The sequence below is a fragment of the Euleptes europaea genome, chromosome 15, assembly GCF_029931775.1.
Source record: "Euleptes europaea isolate rEulEur1 chromosome 15, rEulEur1.hap1, whole genome shotgun sequence".
NCBI lineage: Eukaryota > Metazoa > Chordata > Lepidosauria > Squamata > Sphaerodactylidae > Euleptes > Euleptes europaea.
Window position 1 is genome coordinate 11477000 of NC_079326.1, and position 24893 is coordinate 11501892.

General features: G+C 43.7%; 1 protein-coding gene across 2 annotated transcripts in view; it reads right to left on the bottom strand.

Moving 5' to 3' along the window:
- Positions 1-24893, bottom strand: part of SEMA5B (semaphorin 5B) — a 347995-nt gene that overhangs the window by 194902 nt on the left and 128200 nt on the right. The window lies entirely within an intron of this gene.

The following is a 24893-nucleotide window of genomic DNA, read 5'->3' on the forward strand; positions in this document are numbered from 1 at the left end:
ATACTGACATTTGGGCAAGAACTACTATTTACAAATTCAATGGCTTTGGTACTGGAAATTATTTCAGTGCATGTCTTTCCTTCCCTCTTCCCTCCACACAAGAAAGGGAGGAATTATGCTTTTATTTGCTTTAAAAAAATCATATTCCTACCTTCCATCCTGTAAAGATTTGCAAGATGGCTTACTAGCACTATTAAAAATGAATCATAATATCAATAATGACAAGAAATAATGACATAAACCATCAGCTTAAAAAAGCAGATATCAAATCAAATGACAGTTAGCAACCTGAAATATAAGAACCAGATATTCAGACTCAGACTCCTCTGGAATGGAACAGTTTTTACCTGTTGACAGACCAGATAGGGTTGCCGAGCCTCCAGGTGGTAGCTGGAGATCTCTCGCAATTACAACTGATCTCTAGGCAACAGAGATCAGTTCCCCTGGAGAAAATGGCCGCTTTGGCAATTGGAAACAATGGGCATTGGTCCCTCCCCTCTCCAAACCCCACCCTTCTCAGGCTCCACCCCCAAAATCTCCAGGTATTTCCCAACCCGGAGCTGGCAACCCTAAGGCCAGCCCATAGAGGAAGTGAGCTTCCAAGCTGCACCGGATGACTCTAATAACTGTCTCTAGTATCTGTCTCTCACCTAGCCAGGTAGAAATGTGGCTCCCAATTCCTCTTCTGGTGGTGGACAGATGCTAGAGACATGTAATTTTACAAGGTTTAAAGGTTAATTGGGCCTGGAAACAAACTGGTGACCAAAGAAGATAATAAAAAATGGGAGAAACATGTTCTTGGCAGCTTGCCCCTACAAAAATCTGGTCATTGCAAGATGCATCATTTGAAATTTCCAAACACTCTTCAAAACCGGTCCCTCATAAAGTTTAATACAACAGTCTTTTCTGAATGTCATTAAGACATGGGTAACCATGCCCCTTCATTCTAGGAAGGTATGTTGGTGGTGTGCCAGCTGAAGATGGTATAAGGCACTTGGCCACAGACAGCTGGTGACTGTGATAAATCCAGGAGTATTCAAAACTACAGCCCAACATTTTTAGAGGAAGTGCAACCCAAGTTAACCAAGGTGCTACATCTACTTCCAGATCAATCCTGCTTCCAATCAACAGCACCTCAGTTTTGTTTGGATTAAATTTCAGTTGGTTCTCTGTTAACCAGTCCATCACTGATTTTCAACACTGGTTAAGAACTTGTTACCACTCTAGGATTAGATGGAAATGAGAGATAAAGATGGGTGTTTCTTTGGACATTGGTGATAATGAAAACCAATTTCAGCTTTGGCCAATGATTTCATATAGAAATTTCCATTAGGCATTAAACAGAACAGACGACAAGACACCTCCCTGTGCTTCTTTACTGACCAAAAGACTACAAAGCAATATTCCCCTGCACCATCTTCAAAAATCTGTCCCTCTCCCCTCAAGAAAAAAAAGGTAAGGTAAAGGTCCCCCGTGCAAGCACCAGGTCATTCCTAACCCATGGGGTGACGTCACATCCCGACCTTTACTAGGCAGACTTTGTTTGCGGGGTGGTTTGCCAGTGCCTTCCCCGGTCATCTTCCCTTTACCCCCAGCAAACTGGGGACTCATTTTACTGACCTCGGAAGGATGGACGGCTGAGTCAACCTTGAGCCAGCTACTTGAAACCAACTTCTGTCAGGATCTAACTCAGGTCATGAGCAGAGCTTGGGCTGCAGTACTGCAGCTTACCACTCTGCGCCACGAGCCTCTTATCCCCAAGAAAAACACCTGGTCATAAATGGGGCCACCCAGTCCCAACTTAGTTATTAAAACTCTAGATACCAACCCAAGCCCCAGGGTAAAATCCAACCCAATGAGAAGTATCTGTAGGCCCTTCAACATGAGATTTCAACAGGACTCTAGCAAGCATGTATAGTGGTTAGAAGGACCTAGGAGACACAGGTTTGCATCCTCACTCTGCCATGGAAGATTGATAGGTAACCGTAGGCTAGTCACATATTCTTAACCTAACCTACCTCACATGTAGGATTATGAGGATAAAATGGAGAAGGGGAGGCTGTTATAAGCTTCTTTGGGCCCCCAGTGTGGAGCAAAGTGGGGTACAAATAAAGAAAATATGTGATTTGGGCTATCAGGCACAATGTGTGCACTGTTAACATAGCAGAGATTTGTAGCCTGGGCAAGTGTGGCACTAGTGTACTTATGTATGCACAGCCACATTGCACACATAGCAGTCTGTTTTAAACTAAATGGCTGGGCATGTTTAAAGTCATACTGGTACCCTTGCTGTACAGCCAATGTTGTATTTAATTTTCCCCCTCAATTTACACCACAGAGGGAGGAGAGGACCTTTGAGGAGACATGGGGGCACTGAAAATTCTTGACACATTAATTTTAGCACACCCAAAGAACTTTGCATCATATGCCATGGCTGTGCTCACCCATTCATATATTTCAACTATCACAACTGATTCAGCAGCATGTGGCACTCTTATGTGCACTTAAAGGCTGGCAGATATTGGCCATATTTCCAAAATTAGCGAAGATCAAAATCCGAAAGGAAGCTTTTGCACTATCAATTGGTGCTCCTGTTAAAGTTTGCCTTGTGTGATACATATTAGTCTCTCACATGACCAGACAAAAAAAGCAAGAGTTTTTCTAGAGCAGGAATCCCCAACCTTTTTCAACCTGCAGGCAGGTTGAATTCTGACACAGGGTGGTAGATGCAACCACAAAATGGCTGTCACAGGAGATGGAGCCAACCACAAAATATCAAGAATTGAAGTTATCCATCACTTCATAATAGTAACTCTTCAAAATTTCAGGCAGAACATATTGTTTAAAGTATTTTCTTGCTTATGCATAATTTACTTTGAATTACGCAGTGAACATCCTTGTCCTGTGGTGGCAGCTACTGCTGATACTTTTTTAAAAATCTACACAGCCAATCAGAAGCCCTTCTAGGTAAATGCTCCAAATGGACCCACCCACTTTTTAAACACACTTGGTGGGCACTAGAAAAGGTGTTGGCAGGTGCCATAGTGCCCACAAGTGCCACGTTGGGGACCCCTATTGTAGAGGAGGAACAACATACCAAATAAGAACAACCAGAAATTTTATGTAGTATGCCTTCCTTTCTGGAAAAAAATGTAGGTGATAAAGGCAATAATAATTGCATTATAAGACGCAGATGTCACAAAAATGAAGTGTGCGTTAAAAGAACTACCAAAGTAAAATTCAAAATGTTACCACAGAATGTGTCATATGCTCAGCTGTCTAAATTTCTTTACATTAAAAAAAAATTAAAGCTGGAGGCGGAATGGGGAGGGGGAATGGGATTGTGAGAAAAAGCTACAACTTGATAATAAGACTCCTCCCTTCCTTATGTTCATATATATTTTCTGCAAATCATTCTGAATTTGGCATTCCAATGTGATTTCTTTCATAGATATTCTTCAATGAAGGAAATAAATATCCATCAGAATCAGCCTTCTGTGAGCTCCTTATCACTGAACTGAGTGAAGGAAGAGACCTTTACTTAGGGGCTTGCTTCCTCTATACTGTTTCCTCTATACTATGTCACAGTTGCTAAAGCCACTTTTCTGCTTTTCCTTGGCAAAGCTGTGTATTCATCACTAGAGATCATTATTCTCACCCATTTCCAACTATTAAGCTACTCGTACTTAGAATTATCTGCACTGGTGACGAACCAGGTGGCCAAGTCAACCGATTAATACTTATTATGTACAAAGTTCAAAGACTTGTAGTGAAGGGGTGCAAAGGGGTCCTCATTCCTACAAGCTCTAGCCAGGAAACCAGCAGGAGGCAAGGCAGGCCAGCTGGGAAATAAAGAGAAAGCAGCCAGACAGCATCAGGGGCAAAACGACAAGAGGGAGCCCTGCAGTTGTTCAGACCCCACAGGGCATGCGCACCAGTCAAAACAGCAGTTGCCTTCGGCCAACAAGAAACAGCTTTTTAAAAATCTGCATACAGCACTCATATAGGCAATCCTGAGTTAGTTAGGAAGTCATCACCAATCCCAGTTCACCTCTGATACCTGCTCAGGAGCTGCAGTGGAAACACATAATTCCAAAGCGCATTTTTCCTGTCTTGCTCACAGTCTTACATCCCCCACAAATGACCCAGCTCTTTCTTTCAGGCCCCTAACCCCATCTCTCATCTGAGCAATGAGGGATTCTGCATTTCTCAAGGAGAACGTCTGGGGACTACCAATCTCCTTCGATAAACCATCATTACAAATAAGCAAGAGATGAAGCATAAGCCTCAGTAAGGCCGATATGAAAAGCATCTTCTTTTCTAGTGCCACAAAATCCACTGGGAGGGTTAATCATGTTCAAACACTGGAGAGACTGAAACATTTCACCTGTGGCACTCAGCTCACTAAAGAGCCTCTGTCTTCTTTAACATGGGTCCTTAGCTGCAAGATATTTGCCTAAGCTTAAGGTAGGAAATAATATACTTCAGGCAGGTGAGCTGGGGAATGCATGTGCTCCCCAGATTCCTGGGCCCAGGTTTCTTTGATGGCAGGGTCATTCTGTAACAACAAACCCTTTTACAGATGCAGATCTTAAGCTCCAAATTTCTCTCGTCATTTTTCTAGTTGAGTTTCCATCCTCCCTCCCCGCCAAGCCCATTACGATGCAGCAGGCAGAAAGATGGGGTGTGTCCCCGCCTTCACATGCAACCACCAAGGCTCCAGCATCATCTCTCCTTTTAAACAGCAGACAAAATTATAGGTGAAGAATTGAGAGGTGAAAAATATATGCACTGTTGGTAGTTCAATCCTTCCCGTTATCGTTTTAAATGTCAATCAAGCCTGGGAAATAACAGGCAACTGTCCTGATTTCTATTTACAACCGCAGGTGGCAGAGCATATAAAGAAAGCCTTTCCGATTATTAAATTAAAGGCTGGAAGACATGCATCTTCATAGCAAAATTCAAGCCTTTATAGCTGTATAGTTGGAGATGATTAAACACAGCAGGGCTCTCTCAGCTAAAAGGGATCTAACTACCAGTCCTCAGAATTAATGCAGAACAGCACCACCAACCTTGTGCCCACCTTCCTGTAAAAGGGAAGCGAATAAAATAGGGGGAAAGAACGGCAGACGAAGGACAGCGCTCTTTTTCTATTCAGCATATTAAATCTCCTTACGCAGGTCATGAGCATCCCTAAGGGCACCGCACAACTTTTATCTCAAAGAAAAAGTCTCAGAGCCATACGAAGGTGAAGGGTCTTCTATGTGTGCTCTACATATGGACCCAATGAATTACAGAATTTGCTTACATTTGGCTTTTCTTGGAGTGGCGCCTTCCCTGCTTCAGAACAATTTTTAATTTTGGCTAAAAGCCTTAGAAATCAGTGCACGTTTCCATTTGCAAATGTATTGCTATATAAGCACTGTGAAAAATTAAATCTACAAAGGCTCTAGCTTTGTATCTTTGGAAGTGAGGTAGGAAACCTCAATATGAATAGCTTCAGACGTATCATCAAGGTATCCCTTGTGCATTGACTTCTCAACCCAGAGGGAAAAGAACCACATATTTTGGGCTGTTAACAAAAGAAGAAGAAGGTGTGATCGTTTCAAGCAACCACAAACCAGTGGTGGGATCCAGGATTCCAAAATCCTTCTATAGCTTAAAAAGACTGCTGGAACACAAAATCTAAAGTTTTAAACACTTTCACTAGACTTACTTAAGCACCCAAGCTGTGATCATGTATCAAGACTGTTGGAGCTGAATGCTGGCAGAGTGGTTTGTTTTCTACAAAAGCATCTCAAATCTGTCCAACAGGATAATGATGCATTTGAACACACGCAAAATAGCATTAGCCTTCCTCGCCTCCACCAATTGTTTGAAGTAATAATGATTAAGATCACTTTGAAATAAAAAAAATTCATGGGGAATTTTTTTCTATATTGGACGAGTGTCCTTCTGAGTCTTTCTGTCAGATTGCATTTAAGTGGCTGCATATACAAATCTTCACGTGCTCATCTACCAAATAGATATTTGGGGACCTAGTTGGTAGGGAACACTCTGTCCCAAGTACATTGTCTTAGCCTTATGCAGAAATAAATGGTAGACAGATTACATGACACAAACTGGCACATTCACACAAACAAGCTCAAACAAAAGACAGAGTGTGGAAAAATATAGTTTAGGGAGAAGAAAGATGCACAAAGTCTCCCCAGAATGCATGGGAATGGAAACACTCATTAACCAAGAGCTGAGGTCTGAACAGGCAGGTCAGAAAAGAAGGACTCTTGTCTTCAGAGTGTAATGAAGAATCTAAAAGAGAGTTATAACCCATTCCTGAGCTGGCAGCGAGCAGGGACAGCGGGGAAGAGGCGCAGCCGCACCTCCTCCTAAGCCGTTTCGCGCACGCCACAGGAACGAAGGCTTTTTTCTCCTCAATGGGGCTAAAAGCCCCATTGAAAACAGTGAGGCTGCGCCTGCTAAAAAACCGGCGCAGCACCGCCGTTCTCTGCGCCGGCGTAATCGGCCAAACGGGGAAAGGAAGCTGCCTAATTGGTGGCTCCTCCCCCCTGGCCCACCCCGGGAACGCCCCCCTGCGCCAGCGAGGCCATTCTATGCCATGGCCTGCACCACGGAGAGGCCGTGCTGGCAGCGGGGCATGGTGCAGCTCTGCGGCACTTGGGCACCGGTGGAACTGCCCTCCCCGCCAGTGTAAGTGCGTGTAATCGCATGATTACACGCACTTACGCTGGCGGCGAGGTCACGCCTCCTCCAAAGAAGACTCGGCACGAATCTCAGGAATGGGCTGTTAGTTATCTGGCAACACCAAGAATAGAGTTTCATTTCCGCAAGAACGGTGTCAGGATGACTGTTTATTACTGAGGCAGTGCCATCCATCCGGTGCTCAATAAAGTTACAATAAGTTCTAGCCCAAGGAGCTTACCATTTAAAAGATGGCATGGGGGGCACAAACGAAATGCAAGTGAGTTGCACTTACATATACTTGGGCATGAGAATTAAGGAGCTAAGCCAAAGGTTCTACTGAAAAGTTGAGTCATGAAGAGGGATTTGAAGGAAGAGAGGCATGGCAAGTCCTGTCACCAAGAGCATTTTAATCACTTTTATGATCCAGTACAAAAGTCTCATCCAAAGTCAACCCTACAATGCAAAGTCAAATAACATAGTGAAAGCCCATACAGGCACAATAGTTTTTGTGCCGGAGTAGGCCAAGGGCTGGGCGGTGCCCCGCAGTCCTCAGACGTGCGGGAGGTATTTAGCCCCTTTCGGAGCAGGCGACAAAGATTATGCTATCTACCAGGGTCAGAAGTCAGAGGCGTCATCAAAGCAGGCAGGAGTCAACGACCGGAAAGATTAATCAGAGGCAGTAGCAGGAACACAGAGAAACTGCACGGTTGCTTCCGCAAAGTGAAAGCATGCCTGCACTGCCTTTATCAGTCAGTGCACTTCCAAGCTAGGCTTCATCCTGAAAAGACTCAGCACCAGTTCTCTGTCTGTTTAGCCTCTCCAAGCGAGCACTCCTTTTACCCTGCAAAACCACACGCTGCCGAGTCCTGATATGCCTATCAGGTTCAGGTGAGCTTGGAGGGCTGCCATTCTCAGCTTCTGCTGCAGGGGTTGAGGGAAGAGTAGCTTCTGTCTGCCCTTGTTCCATCTCTCTGCCTAGCTGTGGTTCCTGCTGAGTTGTTTCAGGCTCCTGTGCTACTGACTGCAATGGAGGTACTGAAGGCCCAGAGGCAACCTGTTCCTCCACTTCAGCTTCAGAGTCCTCCAAGTCCTCAGCTCCCAAGGCAGGGCCCATGACAGTTTTAAATACTTGCTTTTTGGGTAAAAGCAAAGCCAGTAAACATTCAGAGGACACGTAAGCACTTAACGCATGCAATCTATGTTCAACTGTTGCTTGACATTTCAATCTCCTATAGGAGATGGAGGCATAGCATTGAAAGGCGTAATGAAAAGAAAAAGAACCCCTTGAAGACGCACTACCAGGAGTGAAAAGGAAAGCATCCCTGAGGATACAAATCCAAAAAACTGCCTGTGCCTCCAACAACCCCTTTAATTAGCCTTCAAGCTCAAGATTTATATCAGAGAACATTGTCATAAAATAAAGCTGATTCAACAATAAACACTTGGGCAATAAAGCAAAACATATTATACTGCTGGCTGCCTGCCAGACTCAGTGGGCATAAATAAATCCATGCCGTGCAAATACCCCAGCCACTACTGGAGTCCTAGGAGTCCAGCCCTTTTTTCCACCTTTGGATACATGGGTGAGACAAAGAGAGAATTTAGTCTTCATAATAAGGTCCCTATTTCCTTCATAATAAGGTGCCTATTTTCTATTCCTGAAGACTCAAGCCTTCTGTTTATTCACGGAGTTATGAAAATGTTTTCCTTCCCTGCTGTTTAAATAGCTATCTTTAGAACTGAAAAAACATTCCCAATTTGCCTCTTGGCTTCTGGGCTGAGGAAGAGTCAGACCACACTGGTTGTAATACCGTTTCCATTCCCTCCCACCAAGATCCCATCATACTCAATCTGCCCCTACTTTCAAGATTTCCATAGACCAGTGGTTACTTAATTCCAATACACAGGGCAAGCAGACCTGTTATTCCCCCTTTCACTCCAATTCAACCATCTAATAACTCCCTAGTGCCTGTAAAGTGCAATCCTAAGGAGAGTAACTCCAGTCTACGCCTATTGAAATGAATGGGCTTAGACTGGAGTAACTCTCTTTAGGAATGCACTGTTAGTTTTACTTCTCCATCGGGATATGTATTACCTCCGTGAAAAGTGACTCTCTCACCTGTGAGAGACTTGACTGTTCGGGACATAAGAAAGTCCATTTAATATTCAACAAAACACAAGATGGCCCTTGCTTTCTCCCTGTAAGTATGCTCCACTGTTTCTCTTGTGACAATCTGTTTTGTAAATATATACAACCACGTTAACAGTGCTTATGCGATCATTCTCTGCCATAACATGAAAATTTGGTGCCCAGCTGTGATGTTTTTGCAAGGTTCTTTGCTGACAAAATCTCTCTCATCTGTTCCGACTTGGAGGCCAAGGTGAGGGCAAATCTTGTACCTGAGATGTCAGAAGTGCCTGCTTTGTTATGGATTGTTTCAGACTGATCCTGCCTATAGATGCTGGCAGGGTCCTTGGGAGTGAGAGGGCCACCACTTATGCTCTGGATCCATGCCAATCTTGAAGGGAAAGCTATTGAATGTATTAATGAAAAGTGTCAATTCCTCCCTGATTGAGGGGGCTCTCCCTATGCCTTTGAAGGAGGCACTCGTTACACCTCTGCTCAAAAAACCTTCATTGGCCAGGGATGAGATGGCCAATTAAAGGCTAGTCTCCAGTTTGTAGGGAAGGTGATACAGCATGTGGTGGCAGAGCAGCTCCAGGGCTTCCTAGATTAAATATCTGCTCTTGATCCATTTCCATCTGGTTCCAAGCCTGGGCTTGGTACTGAGACAACTTTAGCTGCACTACTGGATGATCTTCATTGGACAAGGAACCATCTTCCCTGTTAATACTGTTGGACCTCTGATTGACTTCTGACATAGTAGACCACTCCTATTATATAGATTTGTGCACTAAAATCTCTTATCGAAAATCAACAAGATAGTATCAGAATAAGCATATGCAGATTCACCCAGTTAACTTAGTTTCCAGCTGAATAATGGGAAGAAGAGCTGGTTTTTATACCCCACTTTTCTCTACCATAAGGAATTTCAAAGTGGCTCACAATCACCTTCCTCCCCCCTTTAATAGGCACCTTGTGGAGAGGTGGGGCTGAGAGAGGTCTGAGATAACTATGACTGGCCCAAGGTAACCCAGCAGGCTTCATGTAAAGGAGTAGGGAATCAAACCCAGTTCTCCAGATTATAGTCCGCAGCTTTTAACCACTACATCATGCTGGCTCTTGAAAGGTGAATCTATGTAAAGTTGTTTTTTTCTGGGTAGATGAACACTGACTGCATAATTCATATAACTGTGAAGAATCTGGGAGTAACAACGTATCTTGAACGCAACTGTACAAAATAATTTTGCCATTAAAGACAGACACTTTAGTCTGGTGAACACAGTGTTTATTGAATGAGCAGGGATGGAGAGCGTGAGTGAGCACCCTGGCCCTGCTCCCTGCCTCCACACAATTGCCCCTGCAGTTGGCCAGGTGATCAAACAAAGGCAGGGGTGGGGCCAGAGTGCTCACTCACGCTCTTCCTCCCTACATGTTCCGTGAATGTGTGGGGCTGCTGGGTGTACTGGGGTTGAATCACGTCAGAGAAAAAAGGTAGAAAAGGGACTGTGTGTGTGTAAAGTGCCGTCAAGTCGCCGCTGACTTATGGCGACCCCTTTTTGGGGGTTTTCATGGCAAGAGACTACCAGAGGTGGTTTGCCAGTGCCTTCCTCTGCACAGCAACTCTGGTATTCCTTGGTGGTCCCCCATCCAAATACTAACCAGGGCTGACCCTGCTTAGCTTCTGAGATCTGACGAGATCGGGCTATACCATGCTGCCTTCCCAGAAAAGGGACTAGGAACTGTTTATTTATGTAGCAAAAAAATATGCTGCCTCTCCAGGAACTGGCCTGATGCAACTTACAATTTTTAAAAAAAATAAAAGATATAAATTAAAATCCAGCATTAAAAACCCAACCCAACATAAAAATATGGATCATAAAAACAGACCACTAACAGCTTAAAATAACAGTTTCCAGACTAAAACAGTGTTCATTTCTTTAATCAGAAGCCTGCGTGAACAGAAACTTTTTGGCCTTTTAGACGAGAGCAACATAGGCGACAGGCAAGCCTGAAGGGATTTGGCATTCTATAAGCAAGGTGCCTCTATTGAGAAAGCTCTGTCTGGTTGCTAAGAATCTCATTTCTGAAGGTGGAAGACACAGAGAGCAAGGCTTGTGTTGGGAGGCAGATCACAGCTGACAGGCTAGACAATAAGGGAGGAGGTTTGTAAAGAGGCATGTGCAAAACCTGCCGCCAAAAGCCTATTTTCTCAGACCCAGGTCAGAGGATTTCTGTGGAAAACAGTCTGCCTGTTTGAAATTATCCAGTTCCTCTGGGGTTGCAATTCTTCCAATATTATCAATAAAATAATATTATCAATACAAATCAATTGACAAAGGATTTGGATAGTTCCAGGAATGCATGTCTTATTTCACAGTTGCACTGCATTATGGCTCTTTTGTCTTAAAGCTCCATAGACTGCACAGTCATTCTATATCTCAGTGTAATATCTACCTTTCATCCTAATATTAAAACTTCATAATAATAAGATGCTTATATGGAGCTGTTGTAATAGCCAGACTTTGAGAGTAGTAGCCAAATAAATCAGAAATACAAGATTACTGTCTCAAAACTAGGGTCTTCTTAAAAGCACCATTCAGGCGTCTATTCAGAACAAACTCTTTACAACGTATGTGATATCTTACATTGAGTTTCCAAGGAGTCGTCATTTCCCCCTGCTTAAGGTTGCTAGGTGGACTTTGAAAAGCAAACATACATCACCCAGTCATGATGAATATGACGGTCTGGAGACCAGAGGAACTTTGCTGACATTTTTACGCAGAACTAACTAGGCCCTGGTTAGTATTTGGATGGGAGACCACCAAGGAATACCAGGGTTGCTGTGCAGAGGAAGGCACTGGCAAGCCACCTCTGTTAGTCTCTTGCCTTGAAAACCCCAAAAGGGGTCGCCATAAGTCGGCTGCGACTTGAAGGCACTTTACACACACACACAACTAGGTCTTGGGTACTTTTATAAGCACCCTAATAGTTTTCATTGCTTGTAGGCAAAGATTCTATGTGTAAGAGTTACATACTAAAACCTAAATATAAAAGCCAATATTCCTTACAAATGTAGAATGGTATAGTATAGCCGGATCTTGTCAGATCTCAGAAGCTAAGCTGGGTCGGTACTTGGAAGGGAGACCTCCAAGGAAGACTTTGCAGAGGAGGCAATGGCAAACCACCTCTGTTTAATCACTTGCCTTGAAAACCCCACCAGGGGTAGCTGTAAGTTGGCTGCAACTTGATGGCACTTTACACGCACAATATTATTTCCAAGTTCTAATTTTTCCCTCATTACATAATTCTACTACCTCTGCTTTTAGCCATCCAGCCCTATCACTCTGCCTAAAGAAGCCCAAACCACTTTTACTCCCTTCAGGCTCCATATATTATCTTCCGGTCAACACTCCAGTCAACATTCTAGCTGCAACATTCCTTACCAACTGTTGCTTTCAGATAGTGTTCAAGGGCAGCCCCACACAGAGCGGATTGCAGTAATCTATTCTAGATGTTCCCAGGGCATGCACCACAGTGGCAAGATCTTTTCTGTCGAGGAAGGACTGCAGCTGGCTTGCCAGCTGAAGTTGCTGAAATGCACCCTTGACCACCGCTGCCACCTGCTTATCCAACAGGAGGCCGGGGTCCAGGAGAAGCTGTGAACCTGCTCCTTCTGGGGGAGTGCATTCCTATCCAGAACACGGGAGAACCCATTTCCCAGGTCAGAAATCCCCCCCACACCAGTAGTACCTCCATTTTGTCAGGATTAAGTTTCAGCTTGTTAGCCCTCATCCATTCAAAATTACCCCCAGGCACCTGTTCACAGTTTCCACAGCCTCCCTGGAATCTGCTGGTAGCACAAGTTAGAGCTGAGTGTCATCTGCATATTGGTGGCAGCTCAACATGTATTCATAACCCTTCACGATCATTGTCTTGCTTTACAACAACCTTGTAAGAATAGTGACTATTAGTATTCCCTTATTGCAGATGGGAGGTTATAGCTGGCAGAGGATGGATTGCCCTGGCCTAGAAGATGACTGGGGAAGGCACTGGCAAACCACCCCGTAAACAAAGTATGCCTAGTAAACATTGGGATGTGACGTCACCCCATGGGTCAGGAATGACACGGTGCTTGCACAGGGGACTACCTTTACCTTTAGAGCGTCATTGCCATCTGAGTAGCCAACACTGACCTTGATGGACTGATGCTCTGATTCAGTATAAGGCAGCTTCTTGTGTGCCTGATTAACAGCTCTAGTATGATGCTACTCCAGCTCTCAAAACTAGCATTCTGTTCTGATGTAGATATGGACGAACAATACACAAGTACACTTCAGTTACATTTAACTTAGAGTTCTTCCTTTTGGCTACTTCTGCTATTCCACATGTTCTCTCTTTTTCCTTGACTCACAGCCTACTTCCTCCTGCAAGCCCTTCTTTAACATTGGCACTCTTTCTTCTCCACTACTGGATGTTTCTCTGTTTGACGTCCTGCGATTTTTCCTCAGTTGGAGGTCGCCCTTATACTGCCACAGCTTTTTGAAATTATCTCTTTCACCCCTCTATGAGAAACACTGAATCACTTCCCTTCTTTAATTCTCACCGTAAAATCTTCCTTTTCTTTCCAGCTCATGAGTGACTCTCTGTACTCAAAGGATTTTGTGAATGAAGGGCAATTTTCCCAGATCCCTCTTTTATTTCAGAGGTCTTCTTAGCTCAGTATGCTGAATATTTTTTATCAGTTCTCATCACAGTTAATGCTAAGAGTTTAAACACTTCAAAGAAATACAATAACTACAATTACATCAAAATTTTCTCTGCTAATAAAAAAGGATTCCAGAAATTTGCCCCCCCCCCAAAAATTACTTTCCCAAAATGACATATTTATGGTTTTATTAGTGGCAATTTCCAAATAAATGTTAAATAAACCCTAAAGTAGAGAGAATATCAGTATCATTTTCTCCTGTTTCATTTTCACATTAAAAATATTCCATGGGGTTTTGTTAATGAGTGAGAAATTCATAATGAAATGCCTTTGGGTTTCCAGCAGCCTGCTACGTTGTCAAGCTTGCGCCCACTGTGGCTGCTGATAGTTTATTTAGAGATAAAATTCCAACTCTCCTTATGGAGTTTCCATGCTTGCAAAAAGACAAGGTTAACTGGTAGGGTAGTCATCACACAGGGAGCCCATTCCTGAAGGGGGGTAGACAGATGATGGCCGGGACGCCGCAGCTGTGCCGCCTCCTGAGAGGCTTCCTGGCCGGGGAAATAAAGTAAAACATTAAAAAAAAACTAAAAAAAAAAACTTGTAACTCCCCCCATTGAGTTTTAAGGCACCACACCAGCTATTTTGCAGGCATAACCTGACACCTGCAAAATAGCATGTTCACAAGGTGAAAGGGCTTTGGAAGCTGCCTCCAGGCAGGTCTGGCCTCGGGAACGCCCCCCCCCCCGGAAGCCAGCGCGAGCACTTATGCTGGAAAAACGCCACTGGGGAGGCAGCGCTGGCACATGAGCCTCACACAGCCGCATCGCTCCCCGGAGCCGGCATAAATCACCCTGCACTGGTGTCCGTGCCACTTTGGATGGCGCAAGTGGCAGAGACGCCGGCGCTGGGGTTACGCCAGCTCCTCAGCGGTTCCGCCCCCCTTCAAGACTGCACAGATAAGGTTCATAGAGACTAAAATGTTTTCACCTCATAGCCATCTCTCTTGTCTATTACTACAGAATCTAAAAAAGAGATCTCTGGGCATTACTTTCTCCTTAGGATAAGGGTTTCAACCTATTTTGAGACTGCAGGCATCTTTGGAATTATGACCAAGGGTGGTGTGCACAGCCACAAAACGGCTGCCATAGGAGGCAGAGCCAGCCACACAACGCCAGGGAGCAAAGGTTGCGTGTAACTCTAATGGTAACTCTTTACCATTTCAAGCAGAAACCCTTTTTAACAGGATGAATCAAAAGTGAATCAAAAGCCCTACTTACCTAGTGAATCAAAAGCCCTACTTACCTAGCCCTGCCTACTTTATAAAAGCACTTGGTGGCTGCCAGGAAAGGTGTCGGTGGCCACCATGGTGCCAAGGGGCACCACACTGAAGACCCCTGCTTTAGGAAAGAGTCCGCAAGTAGTAGAGTTATTAACCTCCAGATGGAGCCTGGGGATCCCCTGGAATTACAACTGATCTCCAGACTACAGCAATCAGTTCCCCTGGGAAAAATGGCAGCTTCAGAGGGTGGAGTCTATGGCATTATACCCGACTGATGTCTTTCCCCTTCCCAAATTCCATGCTCCCCCGGCTTAACTTCCAAATCTCCAGGAATTTTAACTCTACTTAGGGGATGGCACTGTAAAAGACTAAGCCCTTTACTACGATTAAAAAATCACCAATCCTTTCCCACAGGATTTCCTTATAATCCAAAAGGAAAAGTCAAGACATTGAAAGTATAAACTAGGTAAATCACATGGGACTCTCTCTCTCGTTGCTTTCAATAATTCTGAACTAAAATGAGGTACTTTTTTTTTTTGGGTGGCCAATTGGCTATATGGCAAATATGCAAGACTTGCATTTACAAAAGATATTTATTTTATTTAGATATTTATATCTCACTCTTATCCCCAATGGGAACCCAAGGTAGCTTCCAACTTTGCTCCCCCTCTTCTATTTTTACAACAACCCTGTAGGGTGCCTTAGGCTGAGAGAGGGGTAAGGCAATGGCTGCCTCCAATTGTAAACATAAAAAATGCTGGTTAATCAAATGTCTCTCTAACATAAAACCGAAGACATGTTTGGCCTAGTGGTATCTAGGCCACATTGAACCATACGTTAGGTAACTCTGCAATAAGGCACTGAAGTTTGTGCTTTTGTCTTCTAAAACCTCACATTTCAAAAACCACAAACCTATAACAACTTCCATGTCCTTAAAAAAAAATAAATTAGTCAGCCCTCAGTCTTCAGAAACACAGGATATGCTGTTCCGCAGTCACTCCACACAGTGCACATTAGATGGCTGTGTATGTAGAAAGGTTTGACAAGCAGCCCAAAAAGTGAAGATGCTTGATCGTTTAAGGACTAGTACAACCATGACTTAATTAAACTAACCTGGGTATGCCAAATTAGGATCGGAAACCATCGTTTTTTGAGTTGGAAGCTAGTCTTCACTTGGGTTTTCCTTGACAATCCTTGACACCTTCCTCTCTGCATTCTTATAAAATTTATTTTTGAAATACTGGATAAGCATCTAGGAAGGACAGTATGTCAGCCATTCCCTGAAAGATAACTGCCCATGCAGCCAGACATACAATAAGCCTGGGAGAATTTTCACCCGGGAGTAAATACAAGATATATACAAAGTCATGAGTTGATTATCCTTGCATACTTCACAATATTGAATAGGATGTGTGTGGTCTGTTTTAGGGCCACCTTTGCAAGGTGAGTGCTACAGGATGTACAGCTTGGTAAATATATATCATTGCTATATCATTAAGATAATTTCTGAGCACTTCTCTCACTAAAGCAAGATACAAATTCCAGGTTCCTTGGATCATCTCCCTAAGGTAGATGATATTTTTTAGCATACCCACAACAACTGGAATGCAAAAGTTCAAGACAGTGTACTCTAGCATGTACTGCATCACACATGCAGCCACAATAGCTCTCATGCCAGTGCCATGGTATGGATTTGCCACTGGTCTACTGTGCAAGGAAACAGCCAATCACATTGCAAAGAGAAGCATGCATGAGTACAGGCCTGGTTCTGCCCGTGTCAAGTCCTTCTGCAACAATCCAGGTGTGCCCACAATTCCCTTGACACATGCCCCATGTTTGTAGGGTTGCCAGGTTCCTCTTCGCCACTAGTGGGAGATTTTTGGGGCGGAGTCTGAGGAGGACGGGGTTTGGGGAGGGGAGGGATTTCAATGCCATAGAGTCCGATTGCCAAAGTGGCCATTTTCTCCAGGTGAACTGATCTCTATCAGCTGGAGATCAGTTGTACTAGCAGGAGATCTCCAGCTAGTACCTGGAGGATGGCAACCCTACAAGTTTGTCATTCATGGAAGAGAGTGAGGTGGCATGAATTGCGTTTACCAGTAGACTTCTGTGTATTTTGTCGGCATGCTGACAGCCTATCCAGTGCTGGGCAGGTTTCCTATACATAAAAAGGGTGCACAATGTGTGCAAAGTCTACAGTTCAGGGTTTTACAAGTACTTCCTGTTTCCTCTCAATGTCATTCTGTCCCTGACTATGAAGGGAATCTGTTGAAGTCAATATTTATTTATATATTTATACACTGATTTTCTCCCCAATGGGGACCAAAGGTACCTTGCAACATCATTCTTCTCTCCTCCATTTTATCCTCAAAATATCCCTGTGAGGTAGCTTAGGCTGACAGTGAGTGTGGCTGGCCCTGCGAGTGGGGGTCTGAACTTTGGTCTCCACGGTCCTAGTCCGACACTAACCACTACACACTGTCGCTCCTGTCTTAACTTATGTCTGTAGAGTTAAATGGTGTTGAATACAAATTTACAGTGTCTCATGCTTCCTGATCTAAACTGGAGACAGAAGGAAGGACTCTCCTCTCCTTCCAGTTTATGCCAGCTGGAAAAGGAAGTTTTATTCTCGTCTTGCATAGTCTCTTTGGAAAAAGTGAGATATGTGCATTACCATTTCTCAACACAGATATAATGCACAATCTAAATAATTCCTTACTGTTCAAAAATTTCTTAGCATATGCGTAAAACACTGCAAAATTATTAACAGCCACTATTCAACCCATATTTTAAACCCACATTTTAATCTGAACAAAATAATTAATTCTTTCAACCTTATTATCATATGGCAACTTTGATTTCTCTCGGTTTTAGGCGTGAAATTTTTGGCTCAATGTCACAAGCCTTATTTTCATGACTCATTTTTTATTGCCTGGAACGCTGAAAATCAACAACATTTAAATTAAATTTGCCTCTTTCAAAACTTTCTTAAAGGTAGGAAAGTAATTAAACTTTCCTGAGGAGTCATAGTTGATTGATTAATTGGATGTACAAGAGGATACAGAAAGACACAAGAAGAAATATGAGTTAGCAACCCATTTGAATTCCATGGTAGCATATGAACACAACAGCTATGGCTCAGTTCTCCCACAAAATCATTGTTTATTTTAATGTCAGGAGCAGGCCATGAGGATAGTATGTGGTGGTGTTGTTGTGCTGCTTCCAGGTGCAGTTGTACTATTCTGTCCAAGGCCAGTCTATGCCCCCTGTTTAGTCTTCATAGATTCCCATACTGTGGGAATCGCCGAGTGCTCCTTCCTGCCTGTTGGAGGGGGGGGGGTTTGCCTGGGTAACCGGTTATCTCCTTTTGCTCTCCCATATATGCTATGTGCCTTGCCTTTGACCCTTACTAGTGTCCTTTTGAATATGGCTTCTGAAACCTGTCGATTCTAACCAATAAAACTGCTTTCGTGGATTTGCTGTCTGCTGAAATGTGTTTATGGGTTTGCCGCAGGGCTAGAGCTTACATTTAACTACACATAGGTGATCTAGTTTTGAGCACACAAGTTTCAGAGTTTCAAAAATGCTATTCACTGTTTTAGCTTTCAGGAGAGAGAGCTCCTTCAGGGTATTATTAGAATCCCCGGAGACCACCTCTTCAGCTGTCGGCAAAGATGTTAGAGCTTCATTCTGGACTTCACACTATTAGTTTGGGGGACCACCAAGGGAGGTGCTAGGACAAGCATAGCAGTTTGAAACAGAAACAGTATACTCAGTGGAATTAGCAGAAGTAAAATAGTCCCCAATCTTGCTTTGCTTGCATGCAGGAGTAGAACTTAAGTCCTCTGGATCACAAGAGCATTTGCCTACCCCCCATTCAGATGCGTCTAATTTTTTTTAAAAAAAAAAACTTACTGGAGTGTGAGAATGTTAATTAATTTCAAGACTCAGGCCAAGAGGCTTCCTGACTCAGTCCAGAGCAAGAATTCCCTCTAACCCCTCCAATCTGTTCACCTCAACATTTCGGAATCCCACCAAACTCTGGCCCAAAATACCTGGAACACCTCGACAATCCTAAGCTTAGGAAAGCTTTCATGCAAGCCAGAACCAACACATTGCCCTCGGCGATTCTTCGTGGCAGATTTCTAAAAATACCCTATGCAGATAGAGTCTGCAGATGTGGTGCTGGATGCCCTGACTCCCTGTCTCACATACTCCTGGAATGCCATCTTTATGACACTTCAAGAGACAACTTTATAAAACCTTTTAGTTCCGAATTCTCTCTCAAACAACAGGAAACGCTTCAAAAACTACTAGCTGATCGGGACCCAGAAATTACAGAAAGTGTCGTGAAATTCCTGATGACAGCAATCATCCAATGGGAACTCAGCCAGAAGGAGGATCACAACATTAAAGAATAAATTGAATCCAAACTAGTTTTCAACACTTAAATTTCTTAATTTCAGCTTTTGTACATCTCTTTTAACCATATTATGCCAATAAAGGTATTTGAATTGAGCTGGGGGGAAAATCTTAACTGAGTCTAAAGAAACATCCTGTGTTCATCTCAGTATTTCAGAAATTCGAACTGGCACCCTGCACTAGGACAGCTGCATCTTCTGGTACCATAGAGCCACACACCTGGGGTGAGATCCTGCAAGTCAATTCAGACATCATATGAAACTGTGCTTTAATTAAACCATGGTAAACTAAACATGGGCTACTCCACTGATTATGGTTAGCCCAGGGTTCTGTGAAACCACAGTTAACTTAATCCTGGCTTGTTTTCTGGCACTACCCTCACTTCTGGGCATGTAGTGGGGGTCACTGGGGGTGTGGGAGGAGGGCAGTTGTAAATTTCCTGCATTGTGCAGGGGGTTGGGCTAGATGACCCTGGTGGTCCCTTCCAACTCTATGACTTCTGAAAAGGTCAGAAGAATTGGAGGTCAGAGTGGTTGTAGGGAAGTCAAAACACAATTAAATCTATCCCACACGTTTGTAACTCAATGCTGCTTTACAGGCTTGAAACATGAGCCTTTTTTTCGTATCAGTGTAAAGAAATTGGTTCTTTTTCTTTCTGACCCCTCGTAACAGCCATTTGCTGGAACAAAGCAACTAAAAAGTCGTTACAAGACTCAACTGCTTCTGAAGGCAAGCAAAAGAAAACAACAACAATGCTTAACAATATAGCAACATAAATATATGGGGATATATTTGTTTAAAGGCGTTAAGGTTGTGCACAGCCAAACTAGATGACACAGGGGGAGTTTTGTGATCAGACTTCCCACGTAATTTAAAAAAAAAGTGTGCGGGGGGGGGGGGGAGGTCAGATTGCTGGTGCAAATTCATTGTACAGGGGAGCTGCCATTTGTTCTATGGGGAACACATACTGACACCATGGGGTATCTTTATGTTGTCTGCCACAGAGTAATGTTGTCATAGCTCAATAGCAGAGCACATGCCGTGCATGCAGAAGGTCCCAGGTTTAATCCCAAGCACTTACTGTCAGAGATCTCATACAGATACTATTGAGAAGGCCCATTTTCTGCCTGGGATCCTGGAGAACAGTTACTAATAGACAATATTAAGATAGCGAACTAGTGGTCTATTTCTGCATGTTATTTGTTTATGCCCCAATGTTCTCCCCAGTGGAGACTAAAGTGGCTTACATCATCATTCTCCCCATTTCCATTCCCTCTTTACAACAACCCTGTGAGACAGGTTATGCTGAGAAAGTAAATGGAGCAAGGTCACTAAGCAAGCTTCCATGGCAGCGTGAGCATTTGAACCCAAAACACAGATAAGGAAACATTACATCAGCAACTTTAAAGTTAAAATAAAGAAAAAAGAATCCAGCTCTGATCTGGTCCCTTCTCCTTCCCCCACTGTTACAAGCTTTATTTGTTTGTTTTTTCAAAAAACTGCAGGAGATATGGATCACAGATGTCCCATCCAGTTGCACCCGCACAGCAGAAAAATTCCCGCCAAGTTGTCAAAGAAGCAATGGGGACTAAAAAGCAAATTCCAGGAGAAAATTCAATTAGCAAATCCTAAATAAAATTAACATGCTCTCCAAGAAGCTGACAATCTAGCAAGTTAATTATTGCTGGATGTAATAATCGACACATAGGAATGCCCACAGCACTTCTAAGTAGTTAGTCGTTTGTGGAGATTGAAAAAGGTGCCCATTAGAAAACAAGTGATAAAACCTGCAGAGAGGGGAAAAGGCAGTTTGATTAGTACTACTCACAATTTTGAAAGCAGCATACCTGCTCTTTTCAATTGATTTAACAGGGGAATATCACGTGCCAATATGCCTAAGCATACTAAGGCTGGTACCCTCCATTGGTGTATTTTTGTCATGCTAATACCAAGAGTTCACATAGTTCTGTGAACTAATATGTGAATAGCTTCTTAGTAACACTTCGAAGGCAGGGAGAAGAGTCTGGGGGGCATAGAAATAACGGGAGGAGACAGATTCCTTTGTCATGACCTCAAAGATTTCTAATTGGGGACAGAATGCCTTCTTTTCTATCTAGAGCAGTGGTTCCCAACCTTTTTTTGACCAGGGACCACTAGGACTTTTTTGTTCGGTGCAGGGACCCCAAGGTTCAAAATAAAAATTCAGAGAATTTGAAAATAAACTTTAATCATAACTGTTAGTTAAACATTAAACTTAGAATAATATTTGAATATATATTTTTATAATAGAGAACTTTTAATTGAAAATATTAATTTATTATGGGTTTATACGTTTGTTTCGCGGACCTTAATTTAGTTCTCGCGGACCCATGGGTGTCCACGGACCCCTGGTTGGGAACCAGTGATCTAGAGCTCCAGAGTTCAGTATCCTATGCATGATAGACCTAGTTCACTCTGATTGCTTGACGTCTACTATGGTCAGTCATTCACTGCAGGGATCCATCTTTTGCACTTTAGGAGTTCACCACACCAGCAAAAAGAGCAAAAATATAATTTGCAGTCATGTGTTGAAACACTCAGACACCCACAACAAACGACGGCACACAAACCACTTGCCAGGTTGTACAGCTTCTTTTGGGTTTGGATTTCAAGCAGTAACAGCCTTGGCCATCTCACATACCGGCGAAGTTTCCACCACAGGTTACCAGCACAGTGCTAAAAAGAAAACCTACACCTCGCCTTCCCGTGGCTAATAATTTGCTCTGGAAATAGAGCATGAAACCAAAGCAATGGAAAGCTATCCACCTGTCTCGCAGCGGCGCATAAGCTGCCATTGTCCAGTTCATAATATAAATGGCTCTTTGAACAACAGCCTTTAGGCTGTACGAACAGCTTCTATGTTTTCTTTGTGTATTGTAAACATCTTACTTTGTTTGCGCTAGAGGCAGTTTATTAACATTTTTTTAAAAAATATAAGAAGCTTTACAGTCTGGAAAAAAATAACCACAAAACATAAAACAGAGCAACTGATAAAAAATAATATCCATTGGGGCAAAAAATTACTATAGATCTAAGTAATTGTCTTTAACCTGGTCCATTAAAGGCAAACATTGCCGGTGAATTCAGGAGAATTCTGTAGAGAAGCTGCTTAGCTTTGCCTCCAGCTTGTTGCCATATTAATTACTTAAACAGCCCATCAGGTTCTAACACAGTTCTAAATCCCACAGGGTCCACCTTTCAACTCTACCCAAATAAAGCACATGGTCTGACTTATCAAGCAATTAGAAAAAAAATCAAGGTTTATTTCCTGGTTCCATAAGAGGAAGGTTACAGCCAGCTTTTTATTATGCAAGCTTACAGGTTTTGCTAATTTACTTTAATCCATTTAAGCACGGGTAATAGAATACCCCCCCCAAATGGAGAGGGAGGCGGCTACTGACATTTGTGAGAATGCAGCAGCAACAGTTCACTTCCCTCTAGGTATAACAAAGAAGCGTTCAGAAAGGTCAGCAGGGTCTGCAAAGCCTTCAACGTCTCCTTCTCAAAAGGTCATAGGGAGCTTCACTCATTTGTCCTTGTTGGAGAACTGAATTGCAGACACACTCCCACACCCCAAAGGGAAAGTAAAATCAACGCTATTTCAGAAAGACGAGGCACCTAATTTTACCACAAAAAACTGGGAGAACTTATTGACTCGAGTATAAGCCTAGGGTGGGAAATGCAGCAGCTACTGGTAAATTTCAAAATTTACCCCTCATCCTACGACGTGCGCACGCTCCCCCTCGGCGTCGGGCGCCTCCATTCTTCCCCCCTCCTCCTCCTCTTCCATCCTCGCTGCTCCGTCTTTTTTTCCCCCGTCAGCAGCGGCTGCCGCTGGAGGGTCAGAGGCACCCCTCCCCCCACACTGCTTTCCCACCTCATAACCGCAGAAGCCCCCCCTCCCAGCTACCCTCACTGAGGGGGGGCTGCCAGTCCGTCCGTCCCCAAGGGACCTTCCCACGCCCCCTTGCTTCCCCCCCACCTGTGAGGAGGGCGTGCGGTGCATGCGCAGAAGATATCAGCAGTCATCGGACCACCTACAGAGGCTGCAGGCGCCCGCCGATGAGCGGGAGAGACCGGAGAACACCTGCACTGCACCGGAGAACAGGTAAGTGGGACCTTCACTCGAGTATAAGCCGAGGGGGCTTTTTCAGCATAAAAAATGTGCTGAAAAACTCGGCTTATACCCGAGTATATACGGTAATTGGCAAGTGGGGCTGCTACAGCGATAGCATACTGATCACACAAAACACCACAAAAGCACAGGCCACACAATGGGCCACTGAAAGTATGACTGCATTTGAACAACAAGTTCAAAAGAGACAACCCAAAAATCCCTCCAAAAACTGATCCTCTTTGCCACTGATTGGTGACATCCAGTAACGAGGTTGTTATACTATTATTCTGGGCATCCATTTTCCTGCTTTGAAAGTGCAGCATTGAGCAGATGACACTAGGGTTGCATTCAGAAGGGAACTTTAACCCTAGGTAAGTCAAAATGTGTAAATATTTAATGTCTCCCTGGGATTCGTGCAAGGAAGGAGGAGCGTTGTTCACACACAAGGGGTATTGGTGAACATTTAAATGTGCCATCTGAATGCAGCCTAAAGGACATCCAGAAAGTTTTGGCTCTCTTCATTTGAATAAGAACCAAGAACTAGGTGGAGTATGTATATATCTTGTCACCATCATCATAAATTCTAATGTTCTAATGGTGAACCCAGCTAAATCCAAGGATTCTTCAACAGGGAGACTGGACCTGTGAATAGAAACAGGTCTTTCTACAAACCTGAAAAAATCTCTGAGGTTTGCAAAAAAATTGGAAACCATAAAAGCAAAATAAACAAGCAAACAAAAAACCTTGGGGGATTAAAAAACCTCAAATGATAAAAAGAGCACCTGTAGCTTTAAGAAATGGACGTACTCAGTAGGTATTGCTAGGCAACCACAAAAGGCTTGCTTTCTGCCAATAAAAGGCAGAGGGATGGGGTAGGGCCCTTTCTAGGGCTGTTTTGGCCTTTGAAGGAAGACTCATTGGGGCCAGGCCCAGACTTGATTCCTCATGACTTGCATGAGGTTTGACTGCTTTCTGATGTTCAACAGCAGTCACCGCACAAAAGCCAGTGTGGTGTAGTAGTTAGAGTTTCAGACTAGGACATCAAATCCCCATTCTGCTCTGGAAACTCAATGGATGACCTTGGGCCAGTTACACACACTGATAAAGTTTATTGTTTGTGGCCAAAGGCCACAACGTACCTACTTCAATCATTTTGCAGTCTTAATGTACCTACTTCCAACCATTGTGCAATCCTATCTAACTCCAGTGAAGCTCTTCAGCTAAATGCTACTTGTGTGGTTCAAAGGGGAGTCAGTTCCACATTCTCACACACACACAGGCAGGGGGAACTGGCCATTAAGATGTCTCCCAGTGGGCTGATGGCCTCCGCCTGGCCTGGGCCAGCTCTGTGATAGATAGGCTAAGCCTGGCCTACCTGAACCCAATGCAAGGCAGTGGAGGTGGCATCTGGTCTGCCTGAGGCAAGGGGGAAACCAGTCCATCTGTGGTGAGATGCAAGGGCCCCTCCCAGCCCATGTCAAGTTGAGGGGGAGGCAATGCC